At 35.2% G+C, this 20,986-nt stretch overlaps 1 protein-coding gene across 5 annotated transcripts in view; it reads left to right on the forward strand.

Moving 5' to 3' along the window:
* The window catches only part of Cep85l (centrosomal protein 85L), a 167,358-nt gene that overhangs the window by 93,102 nt on the left and 53,270 nt on the right, over positions 1-20,986 (forward strand). The window lies entirely within an intron of this gene.

A 20,986-nucleotide genomic window follows, 5' to 3' on the forward strand; every position in this document is an offset into this window, starting at 1 on the left:
AAACTTTAGAACTTCATTTATCCTACTTTAGATATGGAGACTTTTTAAACACTTCATTTTTTTTTGTTTTTAATTTTAAAATGTAAATGAAAAATAGAAAAGAAAAGTTTGGATAGTAGAAAGCTTCCTTTAAAGATTTATACATCTTCAGGCTTAGAGGCAATTGAATACTGAGGTGATGATGTTGAGAGCTAAATTAGTAGTTGTCATAGGGATTTTAATAGAGCGAGAATAATAATACAGACTTAAGTGAAACAACTCTCATTGAGTTGTTGCTTTAATACTGCAGTTTCTAGCAAGACAACAATTAAGCATTTTAACTGAATCTGTGGGTATGGGGAAGGAACACATGTGAGAAAACCAGGCTAATAACTGCTTTGGGATTTAGAAAAAAAAATCATTATTGTTAAGATAAGAGCAAGTAAATGTGTATAATTGATTTGTGTTTTCATGAGTTAGAAGTTTAGCAATATATTTATGAATAATCACATATGTAAATGGATATGTATTGCCTTAAGAAAAATTGCAGTTTGTAAATTTAAGTATTTAAGACTTTTTAATAGCTGCATAAATTACCATAAAATCCCACTAACTTTTATTAAGCTGACACAGTGTCAAGGGTAACCGTCTAGCAAAATAATAAAAAGCTGTAGATTCCTAACCAGTTGCACCATGAGTCTTTTATTGACACAGGTCTGTATTTGTTAAAATTCTAGAAGTATGTGCTTCTTTTAATCCAGCCTTTGCTTTTCTGAAAATTACTATATAAGTGAAATTTTAGGAAGTGGGATGATACGTTGATCTTCCCAGTACAGGTTATAATAGAACCGAGGAAGGAATGCTTTTGAGAAGCCAGGCATCATTCTCTTGTTTTCTGTTAATGTAATATTTTGCTTTTATATTAGATTTACTTAAATTATCACACTTGGCAAATGCTAATTTTTAAATTTTTTTTTAATTTTGTAAGAGCTGTTTGTAATTTATTTTTTTAAAAAATGCTTGTAAGAGAGTGAACTCAGCCTGCTTTACTTTCCTGTGCGTAAAATGTCAGCAGCAGCTGCTGTGTATCCTTAAATGGAGATGATCTTGGCTTCTTCCAAAGAAAGATAAAAATGCTTCTCTTGAGCAAATCTCTTGTTATTTAAAGAATCAGCTAAAATGAAATGAAAAATAGTGCTTCAGCAAAGATTCTTTGCAAACATTGCTAAGGAAAATTTACAACTGAAAAGTAAGCCCCAAATTAAGGTAATTGCATGAACAATGTTGCCACTTTGCTCAGTGACCTACAACCATCTTCTTTCAATCTACATAGTAAGGATTTCTTACCAATTGCCAATGATGACTAATATGAAATCGTAGAAGCCTAAATTAGCTTATAGTAATTCTTCAGAAATAACACAACCAGTAAAGGACAGATAAAGAATTTAGATGTAGATGTTTCATTATAACTCCTGATAAAATGGCATACTGTAGGGAAAATCATAATTCAGATATAGCTTTCATAGAATAGCACATATGAACAAAGAAGTTCTTAAGATAGAGATAAATTAATTATTGAGCACTGTTTTTTAGAAAATCTGCTTCAGGTTTGTCTGCCAGTTATATATGCATTTGAAAATGAAGCTTAGGAAATAGATTATTATAATGGAGCTACTTGTTCTAAGAAAATACGATTGGTAATATTTAGTTGGGTAAATTAAGGAGCTGCCACATACTGAATAAAGTATGTTATCTCATGTTTATAAGTTTTAAAACTCATACTTGGGCACAAACATACTTTAGAAAGATACTCTATGTGTGTCAGTTATTAGACTTATATGAGGATGAGCAGCTTAGGTTTACCCCTTCTCTTTAGATTAACTGCTGCTTTTGGGGTGATGGTGATAATTCCATATGGAACTCTAAGGAGTGTTATATTTTAGTTTATCTGTTTGCACAAACAAAGTTTATTAGGTAAGTTATACAGTGTTGCTCAAAAAGTATGTAGTGGCTGAAAAACTTTTTAGAAGTATTTTGACAGTCTGCATTTGGAATCATGCTATCATTTGAATCACTGTTCGTCACTTTCCCTTTCACAGATCACTTTCCCAAGATATCTAATCTGTGGAATGGTATTATTGAGGATTTATAATGACACGAAGTGTATATAGTGATTATCAAAGATTCTGTAACACAGTGTCTGTTCAGTGTTTCTACTTATTTTCTCTTTTCCTTTAGAGAATTTTTTTTTTTTTTGACGGCACTGGGGTTTGAACTTAGGGCCTCACACTTGCAGGCAGGTACTCTTACCGCTTGAGCCACTCCAGCAGACCTTATTTGTGATGGGTGTTTTCAAGATAAGGGCTTCTGAACTATTTGCCTGGAGCTGGCTTTGAACTCTGATCCTCCTGAGCCCTGCCTTCTGAGTAGCTAGGATTACAGGCATGAGCCACTGGTGCCCAGCAAGAGAATGGATTCTTAATGTAAGGTGCATGGATAGAGTTCAGGGTTCTTTGAACTTGGAAAGGGAAAACAATTACATTTTATTTTTACTAAGCTCCAAATGATTTAGCATTTCTTTAGTTTTGACTATTGACCACAAACTGCAGAAGTATTACCAATATATTTAACTGTCACCATAGAAATCTCAGATAATTTCATATCCAGTTGGCCCTCCATTCGGTGGATTCCATATCCATGGAATCAACTAAAAGCAGACTGAAAATATTTGAAATAAATTCCATCTGAAATGAACATGTACAGATTTATCTTGTCACTATTCCCTAAATAATGATTTATATATAATTTACATTATATTAGATAAAAGAGATGATTTATAGTATCTGGGAAGATGTGGGTAGTTTACATGCAAATAGTATGCCATTTTATGTAAGAAACTTGAGCATTTGCAGATTTTGTTATTAAAGGGAGGTGGTGTCCTACAACCAGTCCCACCAAAGATAACAAGGGACAAATGTATTATGGTTGTTGCAGGTAACTTAAAATACTGTGTAATTCATTGCTTTGAAATTACCATAATTAGACTTGTCTCTAGATATTAATGCATTAATAAAGTGCCTATTACTACATCATACATTTGTTTTTGTAAATAATTTCAGTGTGAATTTTATCCTGTATGTCTTATTTAATTTTTAGAACAGTTTTAAATTTATAGAATTGTTGCAGTGATAGTACAGAGTATTTCTATATACGCCATACCCAAGTTCTCATATTGTTAATAACCTACAGAGTATGGCATATTTGTCCTAATAATTGCACCAGTGTTACTATGTGTCATAACTGAAGTCCCTACTTAACTCAGATTTTCTTAATGTACTTTTTCTATAGCAGGATCCTACCCAGGGTAACATATTATATTAGTAATCTTGTCTCCTTCAGCCCTGTTGGTTGTGACAATTTCTCAGACCTTCCTATTTTGAAGACTATGATGGTTTTGAAGAATACTGGTCAGGTGTTTTGTAGCATGTTCCCCAAGAGGGATTTTTCTCCTGGTTAGACCAGATAATATGTTTTTGTCATGAAGGCCAGAAAGAAAAAGTGCCATTTTCCTTACATTATTTATGAGGCATACATTTTGTTAAATTAACATGACTAATAACCATTAATGTTAACCTTGATCAACTGACTGTGGTATAGTGTTTGTCAGGTTTGTCCCCTTTGAAGTTATTCTATTTCCCTCTTCCTTACTTACCACTAAGTTCATGACCAAAGAAGAAACTAACAAGAAAAATATATAAGTTTAACTTTTACATGACATGTGAGCCTTTATAAGGAGATGAAAACTCAGAGAAACAGTTCAGCTTGTTTCTTTTTGTGTTTAGGTTTGATGATAACATAGACAGTCATGGAGAAGTGTGATTGGGCAAGGGGTATGGTCCCATTAATAAACTAAGGGGAATTTAGCAAATCCTGTTTGTTCAGGTTCTTCTCTGTGCCTTCAGAAATAAGACTGTTTCTTCTGGGAATAGGGAGAGTCTCTCCAATGAGGAGGATCTTAAGATCTGTTTGAAGAAGAAAGGATAGGAAAAGATCAAGAGTAACTTCATAGTATGTGATCTGCTTTGGAGGAAGATGGGTTTGAGGAAAGTAAAAGCGGCTTTCCTTGCTTCTGCTTTCTCTTATGCCAAAGTGCCATGTTTTGGGATGGTGTGCTCTGAATCTCATTGGAAGAAAGCCATTTTACACAGATTACATTTGTGCTCCATTACCTTAAGAGTGGATTATTCACAAAGATTATCTGGAGTCTGTTTATTTTGTTATGTGTATCTAAAACATTATAAGAACAGATCAGTAAGATTCAGCATTTTGCCAAAAGGGTCTGTGGCACAAAAGTGAAGAATTCTAGTGTTAAAGTATGTATCTATGCCATATAAGCACAGCCCTTCTTTTTGAAAGAGAGAGACTGAGTTTTTTGACAAGCTAAAATCCAAACCTTTTAGCCTGGTATTTTAGGCCTTGTCTTTTTTGTTTTTTTGTGTTACCACATTCCTTTGTCCTGTTCCCTGATTCTGTACAGCTCCCTTGTGACCCTGTGAACAGGTTACTGTTCTATTTTTAAGCCTGAGTACTTTTTGTAGGAATGTCCTTCCTACTAACCTTTATTCCCATCAAAGTGCTGCCTCAGCTTATCTTTTCTGTGAAGCCTTCTCTGCCTTATGCCAAACAATTTTACATGTATCTCTGTTATTACCTGTCTTTGTTGCTTGTTGTGTATCTGCTTAGGCAAATTGCAAGCTCTTTGAGAGAGCCACTTCAATGACTCATTTTACCATTATTCTGTTTTTTTTTTTTTTTTTTGGAGGTAGGGTCTTGTATCCCAGGCTGGCCTTGAACTCACAATCTGAACTCACAATCCTCCTGCCTTTACCTCCTGAGTTCTCGGAGGTCTATTTACTATTTATTTGTTATAGTACAGTTAGGCAGCACAGGCTAATACTTATTGAATGAAGATTGAATAAGGTAGTAAAGTGGGAGTGGGGAAAGACCACCATGTGATTGGATTCATTCTGCAGAAGTGTTAGGGACGTGCCTTCCCCATTGAATTCATAATAGTCCTTATGAATCTTAACATTGCACATGCATAACCTTTTATTTTTGTAATTTTAGTTTAAGCATTTATTTTAAGAGATATTTTATTTTTGTTATTTTAGTAAGATACACTTGTCAAATCTCAGCCAGTCATGGTGGTACACACTTGTAATCCCAGCACTTAGGGAGCCTGAGCAGGAGGATAATGAGTTCTAGGCTAGCCTGAGTTACATGAGGAGACCTGACTCAAAAACAAACAACAACAAAAGCCCAAATGCTAACAATAACTTAGATGTAATCTTGAGGTCTTGCCATGCTCTCTCTCTTGAGAGTGAGTCTCCTTAATCAAGTTAATGACTTTTTATTTTTTGGTAGTATTGGTTGGGGTTTAAACTTAGGGCTTCACACTTGCTAGGTGGGCCCTCTACCACTTGACAACTCTGCAAGCCCTTTTCTGTGTTGGGTTTTTTTTTTGAGATAGGGTCTCTCAAACTGTGTGCCCGTGTTGGCTTCTTGATCTCTGCTTCCTGAGTAGCTGAGATTTACAGGCATGAGTCACTAGTACCTGGCTAATTTTGAATATTTCTTTTGTCTTTCTAGAGTTTCGAGACATTTTTTTGTGTTTCCTAAAAATATTTTTTATTATCTATGTAAAGTTTATCCTGATATATATATCTTTTACATTGAGTATTTAAACTCCAGTTTGTAGTGGTGTGTCAGGTGGACAAAGGAAGATGCAAGGTAGATTAATTTTTCTGGAAACTTTCTCCCATCAAAGTACTAACCAGGCTCAGCCCTTCTTAGCTTACGAGATCAGACAAGATTGGGTGCGTTCAGGGTGGTATGGCCATAGACTGGAAACTTTCTGACAAGAAATTAAGTGGTGATTAAATTAAAGCATTTTAATATTCGTCCTCAAAAGTAGTTGTTTTTTTTACGCTTGGCCTCCTAGGCACCCAGGAGACAGATTTCATTTAACTCCTCAGGGTCCTTAAAATTTAAAGCTACCTAAGGAAGTATTAGTTGAGAAACATTTTAAGCAAAAATGAGAATCAGAATGGTGTTCTGAGACTGAGAGGATAGGAATTCTTTCCTTAGGGTAATAGGGAAGAGATAATAGGAGTTTTGAGTACAAATAGTAATATTAAAATGACCTATAAACACTAAGGCTATTTAGGGGGAGGTAAGCTCACTTTTAGAATTGATTTTCCAGATACTTAAAGGCCCAGACATATTATCATTTCATAACTGTCTGAATTTTAGGCAGATTCACTTTCTTCCTAAATATTGCAATTAGGATGGGGAAAAAGCATTGACATCAAGAGAGGCAAAATAGTTTAAGGGCTCAAGTAGTTGTGTACAATTTTTGTAAAATTTATGATATACATCTTAAATGATAGAAATACTATACTGTGCTATATGGCTTTAAGGAACAACTAATATGGAAATGAAGCATTTAACATTTGGAAGTTAGTAGTAGAGCAAACTAACACTAAGATGAAGGAAATTCAGACTTGAGAGTCAAATACAAAGAAGCAGAGTACTTGTGGCTTTTATGAGAATTGCTTTTTTTTTTAAAAAAAACAAAAGAAGATGACAGAACCAAAGGGAAACACAGGTACCATGAAAACAAACTTAACAACAAAAACCAATCCTCAGGACTTCATAATTCTACAGACCACGATGATGCTGTGCCATTGTTAAGATTCCTATTTAGTTCAGCTGTTTTAGTGTGACCTTATAAAGATTAAACTCATTATTTTTGTGCTTGGTACCTAAGTTCTTAAGCCTCTTATATTCCCAATCTTTGTAGTACCACTCACTTTGTTAAACAAAAATGGAAATTTTAGGCTCATCCTTTGTGTTTTCTACTTGGCTCTCCATGCATAAGAGATCACGTTCAGGTCACCAAATATGAACCTTTGTTCCATAGCCTCATGAATAAAGACTGATTTATTTTCTTCTGAGCTTACTATACGGCTTATCTGTTAGAAGTCTCACTATGATATTTTTAGAGGTAATGGGTATTTATATTTTGCCACTAATGAGTGAGCTTTTAAAAGAGTAAGTTGAAGGAGAAGAGAAGTGAGAATGAAGACCTTAGAGTTTTAAATTATTTGTTCCTTTGTCCTTAATGATTGGTCCTGAAAATTTGAGGTTTTACTTGCACTTAATTTCTCTAACTTGTTCATACTTTGACATGTGTAATACCAAAGAACAAAACTTCAAACTATTAACTTTCATTATCCATGTGGCTTTAACATCATTAGTGTTTCATGAATCTGGCCATATCTCATATATATAAATAGAAATGGGCAAAAACAAGGTATAAAAGGCAGGTTGATCCTTAGAAAGTTATTTCCTCAGAGTGATAAGACAGGGGATTTCCTTTTCATGCTGCTTCAGGTAAACTGAAATGGACTGGATGCTGTGAATGTTCTGTTTTTTGGGAAACTACCTAATGTTATTTGGGTACTGAGCAGAGAGACTCCATCGTGATTTGGTCTGGTCTGGTGGGTCTGGTATAGCATTGCACTTCTCATAGTGTCCTCCCACAAATTTTTTTGAATGGTAACATATCAATTTGTAGAGTAGTTGTGTGTCAGTCATGGCTTAATAATGCTGAGTTGAATTTCAGTTGTCACTTTTTGTCCTTTTTCTCTCGTCTACCTCTTATGATTTTCAGAAAATGAATATTTCTGTACTCTAGTTTTCTTATAGGTAAAGCTCAGATGTTCTGATTATACTAAACTAGCTTGAAAAAGGTGGTTATTTTAAAAAGTAGCTATTAATTCTTGGTAGCTCTGTTAAAATAATCAAACATGTAAATTTCACAGAAAGCAGTTCCTAATTTACTACTCTAGTCAAAGTAGACTAGATTAAGGATACAGTGAAAATTAATATCCCTGCCTTTACATACCTTTTATTTAGACTACCAGTCATGTTTAGGGTGTGGCTTAAAGAAAGGCTTAAGCTTTAGGTGAGTGGCAGACTTCAAAGCATCCTATGATATTCCCTGGCCTTGGTGGGCTACTTTGATCTTAACAGAGACTGGTCACCCATGAAGTTGGGAAGTTTAATTATCATGATTTTCTTTTTTTGCTTTTTTTTTTTTTTTAATTTTGAGGAAGTCCAGTTTATCTACTTTTTTTTTCCTTTTGTTATTCATATGTGCATACAAGGCTTGGGTCATTTCTCCCCCCTGCCCCCACCCCCTCCCTTACCACCCACTCCACCCCCTCCCTCTCCCCCCCACCCCCTCAATACCCAGCAGAAACTATTTTGCCCTTATTTCTAATTTTGTTGTAGAGAGAGTATAAGCAATAATAGGAAGGAACAAGGGTTTTTGCTGGTTGAGATAAGGATAGCTATACAGGGAGTTGACTCACATTGATTTCCTGTGCGTGTGTGTTACCTTCTAGGTTAATTCTTTTTGATCTCACCTTTTCTCTAGTTCCTGGTCCCCTTCTCCTATTGGCCTCAGTTGCTTTTAAGTATCTGCTTTGGTTTCTCTGCGTTGAGGGCAACAAATGCTAATTTTTTAGGTGTCTTACCTATCCTCACACCTCCTTTGTGTGCTCTCGCTTTTATCATGTGCTCAAAGTCCAATCCCATTGTTGTGTTTGCCCTTGATCTAATGTCCACATATGAGGGAAAACATAGGATTTTTGGTCTTTTGGGCCAGGCTGAACTCACTCAGAATGATGTTCTCCAATTCCATCCATTTACCAGCGAATGATAACATTTCGTTCTTCTTCATGGCTGCATAAAATTCCATTGTGTATAGATACCACATTTTCTTAATCCATTCGTCAGTGGTGGAGCATCTTGGCTGTTTCCATAACTTGGCTATTGTGAATAATGCTGCAATAAACATGGGTGTGCAGGTGCCTCTGGAGTAACCTGTGTCACAGTCTTTTGGGTATATCCCCAAGAGTGGTGTTGCTGGATCAAATGGTAGATCAATGTCTAGCTTTTTAAGTATCCTCCAAATTATTTTCCAGAGTGGTTGTCCTAGTTTACATTCCCACCAACAGTATAAGAGGGTTCCTTTTTCCCCGCATCCTCGCCAACACCTGTTGTTGGTGGTGTTGGTGATGATGGCTATTCTAACAGGGGTGAGGTGGAATCTTAGCGTGGTTTTAATTTGCATTTCCTTTACTGCTAGAGATGGTGAGCATTTTTTCATGTGTTTTTTGGCCATTTGAATTTCTTCTTTTGAGAAAGTTCTGTTTAGTTCACTTGCCCATTTCTTTATTGGTTCATTAGTTTGGGGAGAATTTAGTTTTTTAAGTTCCCTATATATTCTGGTTATCAGTCCTTTATCTGATGTATAGCTGGCAAATATTTTCTCCCACTCTGTGGGTGTTCTCTTCAGTTTAGAAACCATTTCTTTTGTTGAGCAGAAGCTTTTTAGTTTTATGAAGTTCCATTTATCTTTGCTATCTCTTAGTTGCTGTGCTGCTGGGGTTTCGTTGAGAAAGTTCTTACCTATACCTACTAACTCCAGAGTATTTCCTACTCTTTCCTGTATCAACTTTAGAGTTTGTGGTCTGATATTAAGATCCTTGATCCATTTTGAGTTAATCTTGGTATAGGGTGATATACATGGATCTAGTTTCAGTTTTTTGCAGACTGCTAACCAGTTTTCCCAGCAGTTTTTGTTGAAGAGGCTGCTATTTCTCCATCGAATATTTTTAGCTCCTTTGTCAAAGACAAGTTGGTTATAGTTGTGTGGCTTCATATCTGGGTCCTCTATTCTAAAAAAATCTCAGTGGTTTATGTTCATTGGAAAATGGTTTTTCTGCTGAGCACCAGTGGCTGACTACTGTAATCCTGGAGACTAGGGTGGCTGAGGTCAGGAGGATCGTGGTTCAAGGCCAGCTTAGACAAATAGTTTGAGACACTCCATCTCCAACAATAATCGGAGTAAAATGGACTGGAGGTGTGACTGAAGCCTGCTTTGCAAGCATGAAGCCCTGAGTTCAAAATCCAATCCCATCTTCTACCCCCCACCACCAAAACAAACAGGAAAATGTTTTCTTATATATTTGGGAGTTTTTACTTCATTATGTATTAAAATGTGTAAGTTTTAACGACTTTTTAGTATAAAAGTGTCATTTTAGTTAATTTATTGAACTAATCTCTTATCAGATATTAGGTATTATGTAATTTTTGCCATTATGAACTATAAAAGTAACACTGAACATGAATGTAAATTATGTATCTTTCTTTGTTTCTTGGTTCTGTGAACTTTTTATACCTAAATGTTAGTTTATACACAGATGATCAGGTTCTTAAGTGAATTTAATTTGCATTTGAAATCTAGTTTAGTAATAGGATTAGTCAATTGTATTTTCTTGTAATTAAAGAAACTTCTAGGATTTTTTTTGTGTGTGTGTGTGAAGATTAGATTCCGAAACAGTAATCACCAGGAACATAGGATTGGACCACACTAGCAACCAAAAGGATCATACTAGTTTAGATCAGATTACCTTTTCTTGTCTTTTTTTGCATTACTGGAGTTTGAACTTAAGATCTACACTTTGAGCCACTCCACCAGTGCTCTTTTTTGTGATGGGTTTTTTTGAGATAGGGTCTCATGAACTATTTTGCCCTGGCTGGCTTTGAACTGCATCCTTCTGATCTTTGCCTCCTGAGTAGCTGGGATTACAGGCGTGATCCACCACCTCAGATGATCTTTTGAACTTTGCTCCTGCACTAAAGATGGAAACTATCCTTAATTTATGTATGAACTTTTAGTTAAAGATTTTGATAATATCAATATTTAAGATAAGTCTTTGCCTCAGTTGAGACCTTCCAAAATATAATAGCTTCTATCCTTTAGCTGCACAGTTTTGTGGAATAAAAGTGCAACTTTTTTAACTCGGGCCTCATGCAAGGCAGGCACTCTGTCACTTGAGCCACTCTGCCAGCCCCATTCTTGATTTTTTTTTTCAGCAGGGAAGGTTATATAAGTGGATTTTGGAATTCATATTTACCTTATAAAGCCAGAGCTATTATGTGTCCCAATGGAAAAGATTAATAAGCCACCCTTTCACCAGCAACTGAATGACATGGTTTTGATATATTTCATTAAGCTATGCTTTCTCCTTAATCCTCCTCCAAGTTAAAAGCTTCCATAGCATAATGAAGGGAAGGAAACATCTGTTGCTCTTAGAGGTAGTCAGAGATAGTAAGCAGTTACCAGAATCAGCTCTAGCATTAAAATCAAAATGGTGCTTTTGGCAAAGTCATTTGTTAGCCTGCCCTGTTAATGTAGTCTCTGTAAAAATTTATTGCTTAGTTGGAGCTCTGGGTATCTGAGAAGTTTATTGTGGACTCCAGCATTAATTTATTGTTTTTTTTAATCTAACTTGCAAAATATAAAATATCTGAAAGTCCAGTACTTGGATAATTAGGAGTCTATAGAAAGAATGCTTAGAGACTCAAAAAGTATTTTTGAGACTTCACAAAATAAAGTAAATGAAGCCACAAAAACAGTTTTCCAAATGCCTCATTATTTTATAGCAAAATAAAATTAAATTAGGTATAAAGGTTAGTGAAAGGCTCCCTGGATCTGACAGAGGCAAGGCTAGACCTTATGGGCCTGAACGCCACGATTTTTATTCAAATAGAAATTTGAACTATAGTTATTAAAGCCTTAATTTTTATTCTGTTAATTCATCATTGCTGTGAACATGGTAACAGATTCTAACTACTGATAATTTGGGTGTGGCAAACTTGTGCAGATACCTCCAGAATTTCAAATCAGTTGGTATTTAGTAAACATTGTCAGGTGCTGTGCTGAGGATCAGCTATAAAAGCATAATACCCAATATGTATACAGACTACACTGGGAAAGGAACTGCTGCCTTAATCTCTGCTACGTCACTAATTGCAATACCTGTCTGTGCAGTTGGAAATAGTTCTGGAATTTCTTGAAGGCTGAGAAATATACCCATGGAATCCTAGCTGCTTCTCCTCTTTATTGATTGTGTGCTGTGGGACAGATAATGAACTAGACTCTGAGGCTTAAAAAAAAATTAGTGTTAGCTTGTGTTTTATGGTTTTATGTCCTAATCATATAGGGAGACCTCTAAGTTCCACTCAGCCATTTTATCCTGAGATTTTCTATTGTCAACTTTTGAAACGTGTGTGTGTGTGTGTGTGTGTGTGTGTGTGTGTGTGTGTGTGTGAGTGAGTGATGCTGGGGTTTGAACTCAGGCAAGTATTCTACCACTTGAGCCACATAACGAGTTCTTTTTGCTTTTATAATTCTTTTAGATAGTTTATTTTTTTGCTCAGACCAGCTTTGGGCCACAATCCCCCTACCTCTGTCTTCCAAGTAACTGGGATTATAGATCTGTACTACCATGCCTAGCTTATTTGTTGAGATAGGGTCTCAGTAATTTTTTGTCTATGCTGGCTTCACACCATGATCTTATCTGCTTCCTGAGAAGCTGGGATTACAAGTGTGAGCTCATTTTGCTTGTTTGAGACATGATCTTCCTGTGTATCTAATAAACTCCCTAGTGCTGGGATAACAGGTGTGTGCCATCATGCTGGGATTGAAACACTTTTAAAAGCAGTACTTTTAACGTGTAGAAGAGATCAGTAGTGAGCCATAGCTGCAATGATAACAAAGCAAAACAAAAAAACTAGTATGTGGGTCTTAAGTAAAGTTTGATAATCCCAAGCAATAAAAAGTAAAAGCTCCTTCCTCCTGCCTTTCCCCTCTCAGGATAACCTCCATTAATAGTTCCTTTCATACCCTCTCAGAAACATTCTTTGATATGTTGTGAAGGAAACGTGGGCACTATTTTGGCCCCAGAACATTTTTATTATTATGTTTTTCTTCTATCACTTGACAGTAAAATAGGACAAGATATGTTAGCACTGTGTACAAGCTCTGATTTAGTAGAACCTGGCTTTATTGCCTGGTGCGTTTGTTATTCATCACCTTGGACAGAATGAATAGGCCCATGCTATATTAAACACTTGATGCTGGTAAACTTCTATTTCCATTTTGTAGTTAGACCCGTTTCAAGAATTATCAATCACACCTTTAATGATTGTTTTTTCAGTTTGAGTGCCAGGAGTAGCTGTCTGGTTTATTAATTACCAATGTTTGATTAAATTCCACTGTTAATATGTCATCTTAAAAGTAAATTATAGCAATAAAAATTTTAAAAATGATTATCTTTTATAAGTAAAATTTTTGATTTTTATTTGAAGACTTAAGTTTCATTTATTTTACATAATCTTGTTGATTTGTTTAAGGAAAGTAATTTACTTCTCAATTTTTGCTTTACCATGTGCCCATCACTGTAACTATAATGAGATCATGTTTTATGCGTGAAGCTTATCTTTGTTGGCATTTTTTTTAAAAACATGATAATGCTAGCATAATAGTCGTAACAAGATTGATTTTGGGGAGGAAAAAATATCCCTCGTTGTGAAGGAAAAGAGTTGATAAATAATTTTAAGATTCTCTTTATTTTTGTGATGTATATAATTATAAAATGAGAGTCAAAATAGACTTCAGTTTGTAACAGGTCACTCTGAGAAGAGGTTACTGATAGATGTTTTTAATGTGTTTTTGTTTTGTTAGAGGAAAATATGTGGCAGTGTACTGCACAAATAATTATCTGGGCTTGGTAAATGTGTATGTATATATATATATATATATATATATTTCTATTGAATGCATAGCTTTTAATGATAGTATAATCTATGGGTTTTTTTTCTCCTGGGAATAAAAGCTTTTAAGTTGTATGTTGTTCGTAATTTATTTTCAGCTTCATTATTGAGCTTCGTGTATTTATATACTTTTTGGTGAGGTATCACAATTCTTTTACCAAAAAGTTCCTGTAAACTTTCTCTTCAGCTAGATTATTCTAGGAAAGAGGAAGATTTCCTGTGTTATTTGACATGTTGTACGTGATTCATGAGCTCAGGGACAAAGGCAAATGAAGGAGAGAAAGATAACAAACTTGAAGAACTGCAGAGGTGGTATTCCAGTTAAGTGCAGTAGCACTGCATCATCTAAAATTAACACTCTTTGTCCAGGCCAAGGAATTTTGAGTTATTTTCAGCAGCACTATAGTAAACTTTTATTAGAACATGTTTGGCCATTAAATGACATATTTTGGCAACTTTTCATAGCGTCTGGGTCTCATCTCAGTAGCAAGTATTTGGGATTGTTATAGATGTCTGCTGCCCTATTATGTGAGGGAAATTTGCCATTTCCAATAAGAAGTACCCATAGGTCTTCAGGGTCTATAAATTTACATAGTTAGTGTTTGTTTACCTGTAGCAGAGTTAAGATTCTTCTTTGACTAGTAACCTAGTGTTGTCTAACCACAAAAGAGCAGTTTATGTTTTGCTTTTTAAGACAAATCATGTAAATGAGGAATTCTCTCCCCTCCCTAGGTTTTCTAACTAGCTACCAAACATATATGTAAACTGTTTTCTTGTAAAAAGTATCTGTTTCACCTCTTAAAGATTTTGAAATATTCCTTTGATGACATACTTTCTGTTCCTTACTCAAATTAGCTGATACTGTTGCAAACCTTTAATTATCTTATGCGTTTCATGTTCATGTCCAGCTATTTTATTAATTATAAGCTATAAATATAGATTATCTTCATGACTTTAAATGATCATGTTCTCCTTGATTTCTTATACTGGCCACAGTCAAGGAGAAGTGAGATCATTACTTGAAATTTGAGCAGAATAGCATGATAGCAGTTATCTTCTATTTTGTTAGTATGTGGATTTGTACATGTTTTTCTATCAGTTTCTGGTTCTTTGGATTTGGTAAAAATATATTTTACTGTCAGTATATTACTACTTCACTATGGTAGGCCTTGCATGGCCATTTATGATTTTATCGAGTAGGAATTCTTACTGTTTCCCATCTACTTGTGGAAAATGTATTATTAATGGTATATATGGGAGATTCTTCTTTTCTATATGGTGGAGTGGATTATCTTCCACCTTACTAGGAAGTTCTTTTTCTCCTAGAATGTTGATAGCTCTTCAGAGCCAACTTGTGGGTTGTTATCAACTCTGTTCTTGCATTCCTGGGAGGTTATTTACTTCATCTGGCCTTTCACTTATCTCATGACTATTTGCAGATGTAGTATAGCACCAAAGTGTTGAAGGGATAGGGAATTTAGACAGGGAATTCATTCTGTCATCTGTGCACCTTGGATTAACTAAGTGTTCTCTTCTAGCAGATGTAAGAATGAAATAAAGTATATTTTCTTTGACTAGTCTGTGTTTTATTTTGTTATGTATAGTAAAATGCAGAGCTGTATTAAACTTAAACGTAATAATAGCACCACTGTATTTCATATATATATTTATATATACATAATAACCACCACTCAGGTCAAGATAAAAACTTTTCATTGCCCGCCAGGCTTCATCTATGCCTCTTCTCAGTCTGTATAGCAATCTTATATCCCATTCATTTCTACAGTTGTGGTTTTTATTGTTTTGTGCATAGGGGTCTGTTAGGATTCTTTTGTTTAGCATAATGTCTTTGAATTTTATCCATATTATGTAGTATTATAATAGGTCTTGTTTTTTGTTGTATAGTATTCCATTGTGTACATTTACCACACTTAATTATCCATTCCTTTGTTGACACATATTTGGGCTGTTTCAAAGTTATGACAAGTTCTTTTTGCTTCTAGTGTTATCTGATGGAATATATGTAAACATTTACCTAGAGTTACTTTTAGGAAAATCAGTAGTGAGTTATTATTTATAAACAAAAATACCTGTTATAACAGAGTAACTGAAATATTTATTAAATATCATGAAATGCAAACTTAAAATGTGTGGTTTGATGGGGTAAATGGACAGGTAAGGAAGAGTAATGGAGAGGGTTAGACTAAAGTACAATGTATTTTCACATGAAATATCATGGCAAACCCCTCTGAACAGTCAACATACATTTAAACAATGAAGGACAGGAATGTAAAACAGGTCCTGTTATGAGGAGGGCGTTAGTGGGTGGGGGAGGTGAATGAAGAGGGTAAAGGAGGGTGAATATGGATGATGTACTTTATATACATGTATAAAGGTAGAACATTGAAACCTGTCAGTCAGTTTAAGAAGGGAGATTGTGATGAAGGAGAATGATAGTACGGATGAACTTAACCAAGGAACATTGTAAGTCTTTATGGAAACGTCACAATGAAACCTAGTGTACAACAATTATATGCTAATTAAGGTTAAAAATGTGTGGGTTAAGTCCATTTTTTTCAAGTTACCATAATTTTTTTTGTGTCACTGAAATTAAACAACACACTTTTAAGTAAAGCATGAGTTGAATTGAATGAAAATATCAACACTTGTGGGATACAACTAAAGTAGTAGAGAGGGAAATTTCTAGAAGTTAGTAATTACATTAAAAAAAGGGAAAGGTCTCAGTATACCCAGAACAAGCCTGTGGAAGAAAATAAGCCTTAAAACAGAAATGAGTGCAGTTTAATACAGAAAACAATAGGCAAAAATCAGTATGGACTAAAGAGCTTGTTATTTGAGAAGATCAGTAAAGTTTGCAAACTTCAAGTACACTGAGAAAGACAAAAGGGAAGAAATACAAATACCCAACATCAGGAATGAAACAGAGGATGTTGCATAGACTGTCAGATATTACAAGTATAGGAGGGAAGTTACCAGGGACTTTTGGGGGCATAACACTTGGAACTTAGTAGATCATTGGTGTCTATACACTGTAGTTTTCATCAGCCTACCAAATGAGCAATTAAGAGCAGACAAGTTTTGTTTTATAAAGATATGGTGGCTCATGTCTGTAAACCCAGCAGGATGATCTTCCTATGTAGCCTGGGCTACATAGTGAGACCCTGTCTCAACAAGCCAAAAATAAATACAGAAATAAAGTAAGTAAATGGGAGAACACCTTTAATGTTTGCTGATCCATTAAATTGGCAGTTTTGGAAAAATAACCTGTCTGTAAAATCACAATATAGAAATGTGAGGAAGAAACAATTTGGACATACCTAATTCCTTCTTATTCTTTAATCCTTGTTTTAGAGCTTTGAAAAGATAAATAGTTTCAGGGTAGATACATATTTAATGTAAAGTGATTGTTTTTTCTATTGGATTGTCTTTTAACTTTGTAAGAGACTAGAGCTTGAACTCTTGTAACTTAAAACCAAGATAAATTTCTACCAGTTGTTCTTTTTCTGTATATCTTTTGAGTGTAGCATTTGTTTATAGTGTATACAAAATCATAAAAGCACAATAGCTGCCTTGCTATATGTGATTTTACAGTATGACCTTCTATTTTGAATTTTGCTAGGAACTTCAAATTGCATTCTGTGATTTCATTTAATATATTTTAGACTATGGCCTTATTATAAAAGCCATTTTCCTTAGAAGGTAAAATGTCTCCCTGTCATTTTTAGTGACAGGTACAAATATAGCATTTAAAAAATTGCTTTTAAGTTCACCTGCAACATTTGTCTGTGCATTAGATTTTGTTCTTTCTTGTAAGTACCTATGGGGATCAGGGTCAAAGTTCAGTAAGGAAGACTATTGTAAGGACGATTGCTGCAAACACTGGATATTCCTTCTGTTGTCACTTTTTCTCCCCTGTACTGGGATTGGACCCAGGGCCTTGTTCTTTGCCTAGGCTGGCCTTGAATTTATGATGTGCTGTCTCTGCCTTCTGAGTAACCGGGTTTACAGGCATATACCACCATGCCTGGCCATGTTACCTTCTTAATTACAGAAAAAAAGCGTCTTTTTTTTTTTTTTTCCTGATGCCCAGTTTTATTATTTTTTTTTTGTATTAAATTTGTTTCTACAGGGTTTAGTTCAGGGGTTACAAATCAGAATAATGTTTAATGTATATTCATGAACATATTGGCGGGTGCTTTAGCAGTCCATCCTGCCAATGGTATAAAAGTACTGTAAAACCTAGTAGCATTATCAGCTGACTTTCTCTTTACTCCCTCTTCTACTGAAAGAAGCGCAGGATAGTGAAGGTGAAGCATTGCTTTAGATAGTATGGTGTGCTGGTGGGTGGTGGTCAGAAATAAAGGAAGCTCTTTTCCTTGAAATCCTTAACTACCTCAGGATTTTTTTTGTGTGTGTATATAATATGGGAGGAGGGTGGAAGAGATATTGCATTTGAACTCAGGACCTTGTGCTTGCTAGGCAGATGTCTATTACTTGAGCCAATCCCTCAGTCATTTTTGTGTTTGGTTATTTTTTGAGATGACTTTGATCTCCTATTTGTGCTTCCCTGTGTAGTTGGAGTGACAGATGTATACCACCACATTCAGCTATTGGTTGAGATAGAGGCTCACGAGTTTTTTTGTCCAGGTGTCTTTGAACCATGATCTTCCTGATCTCTGTCTCCTGAGTAGTTAGGATTATAGGCTTGATCCACTGCCTCTGGCCTACCTCAGGTTTTTGTTAGGCATGATCACAACATACAATACCAATACTAAATATATAATTCAAATTTTAAAACAGTATATAAATATAGAGAATTTTTAGTCTTCAAATAAATGAAACATTAGCATTATGAATTACAGCAGAAATGGTTTACTATATCATTCTAAATATTCCCAAATACTGAGTTTTAAAATTGTTGGTATTTTGTTTCACTTAGTTTTTACTATCTTTAATGAATTTTTTATTTGAGCCACAGTTTGTGAAAAGAAAATGTGTCAAATAATCTACAATGGTTGGGGAAGTACCATGGGTAGAATGCTGGCCTAGCATGCTGAAGTCCCCAGGTTTGACTTTCCAGCATCATAAGAAAACCAACAATTTCTTTGAGCTGGTGGTGTACATTTGTGATTCCAGCATGTAGAAGGCACAGACAGGCAGATCAATGATTAGAGGCAGATTGGACTGTACATAGTGAGTTACAGAACAGTCTGGGCTACACAGTGAGACTGTGTTTCAAAAACAGACGAATAACCCCCACATCCCAAAATAAAAAAAACAACTTACTATTCATGGAAAAAAAAAAAAACCTTACTTTATTATTAAGTTGATAGTCATTAGGTAATGTGGAGGTTAAATAAGTAGAGGATTTCTCTTATTACCAAATAGGGATATTGTATATAGGGCTGAATCCTTCCCTCTCTTAGCTTCTAAGAGCGATGACTTTCAATTTTTTTCAATACTTAAATTAATTAGGCCCTAGAAGTAGGACTTAAGTGTAGTTGTACTTAAGAATGGGCATTCCTTTGTTGGGCTGGCTAGGTTGAATACTAGTTCTGCCAATACTGAATATAGGATGGTGCATGATGTCTGGATGGGATGATTTTGGAATGACTTGTGCAAGAACACAAGTCAGAATGGATGCCATTTATGAGTGGAGCAGGGTCCTTTAGGTCCCTTTTTATATGAGAAACTATCTCCTTACTTGTTGAATTATGAGTGTTCTGAGGAGTGGCCTGGGCAGTGGAGAAGACAAGTGAGGTGCTTTGGGCAGCAGTGAGTTACCAACCACAGGGAAAACACTGAGTTTGTCAGTAATATATGTGTGCTGGTGCATGCTGGCTGCTCATCAGTTCTAGTTACATGTTAGGCAAGCAATGTGGGAAATTTCATTGGCAAGATCTTTGATTAATCTGCCCATGCATCACTTAGAGTATCTCCCATTTGATAAAATTTTGCATCTCTTATCAACTGATTTCTTATTCTGTTCCTTATGTTCATCCTGTTGTATCCATCTTCTGCATGAAACATCCGAATATTACTTGGCAATGTTAAAGTATTAATAATCTAGGACTGATTGATGTCACATAATTAGTGATTTAGTCACAAGTAGGATGCGTGAAGAGCATCTTTGGAAAACAAAGTATTGCACATTTGAATTTCCCTAAAGTTTCTTTGTGGTATTTATATAGCATCACTTACCTTGCTAAGGAGCTTATTATTTTTATTTGATTTGCCTATTGTATTAGGTTCCTGGAGCAGCCATACAAAGTACCACCAACTAGCTGGCTTTAAACAACAGATACTGTCTCACATTTCTGAAAGCTAGAAGTTAGAAATCAAAATGTTAGCAGAGTTGGTTCTTTCTGAGGGCTGTGGAGGAAAATCTGCTCGATGCCTCTCTCCTAGCTTCTGGTATTTTGTTGGTAGTCTTTGGAATTCCTTGGCTTATAGAAACATGGCTCTAATCTATGCTTTCATTTTCACACAGTGTTCTTTCTGTGTCTCTTCACATAGTTTTCTCGCTGTTCACGCATCTAAATTTCCCCTTTCTCTATAAGGATACCAGCCATATTGGATTAGGGCTCACTTCAGTGACCTCATCTTACTTCACTATGCCTGCATAGACCCTGTTTCCAAAGAAGAGCACTTTCTGAAGTACTATGGACTAGGACTTCAGTGTATCTTTTTTTGGACGGGTTAGGGGGAGGATGAAGTGGGGGAACACAATTGAGCCCACGACACCAATATGAAGAAAAAAATGCTTGTTATTTGCATGGGAGAAATTTGAGGATCTCTGCCACATTGGTTTTTATTGTTACTAGCTAAAATATCTGAAAATTTTCTTAAATTATGAGTTTATTTTTCTAAATTCTATAATTTACAATGGGGATTAGTCATATTTTCTTTAGGTACACTTCATGCCTTGTGAAAGTATTCGTGATTTTGACATTTTGATGTAATTAAATGATGATGATGCATGACAGTTTGAGTCTAAATACTACAGATATTGTATTTATTTCTTTGTAGTAGACCTCCTGTTAATGTTTGTCTAGTTGAGCATGTTGGATTCCTTTATTGTACTTCTTCCTGAGGCAATCATTAAAGTTTTATTTTCGGAAAGCTTCTACTTCCCGCAAGATTATGAGAATATGGTCTTATACATAGTGTTATAATGAGCCAGATTAAATTCCTATTGTCATAAAAAATTTTTTTGGGGGGGTAGGTACCGGGA

The sequence above is a fragment of the Castor canadensis genome, chromosome 1, assembly GCF_047511655.1.
Source record: "Castor canadensis chromosome 1, mCasCan1.hap1v2, whole genome shotgun sequence".
Lineage (NCBI taxonomy): Eukaryota > Metazoa > Chordata > Mammalia > Rodentia > Castoridae > Castor > Castor canadensis.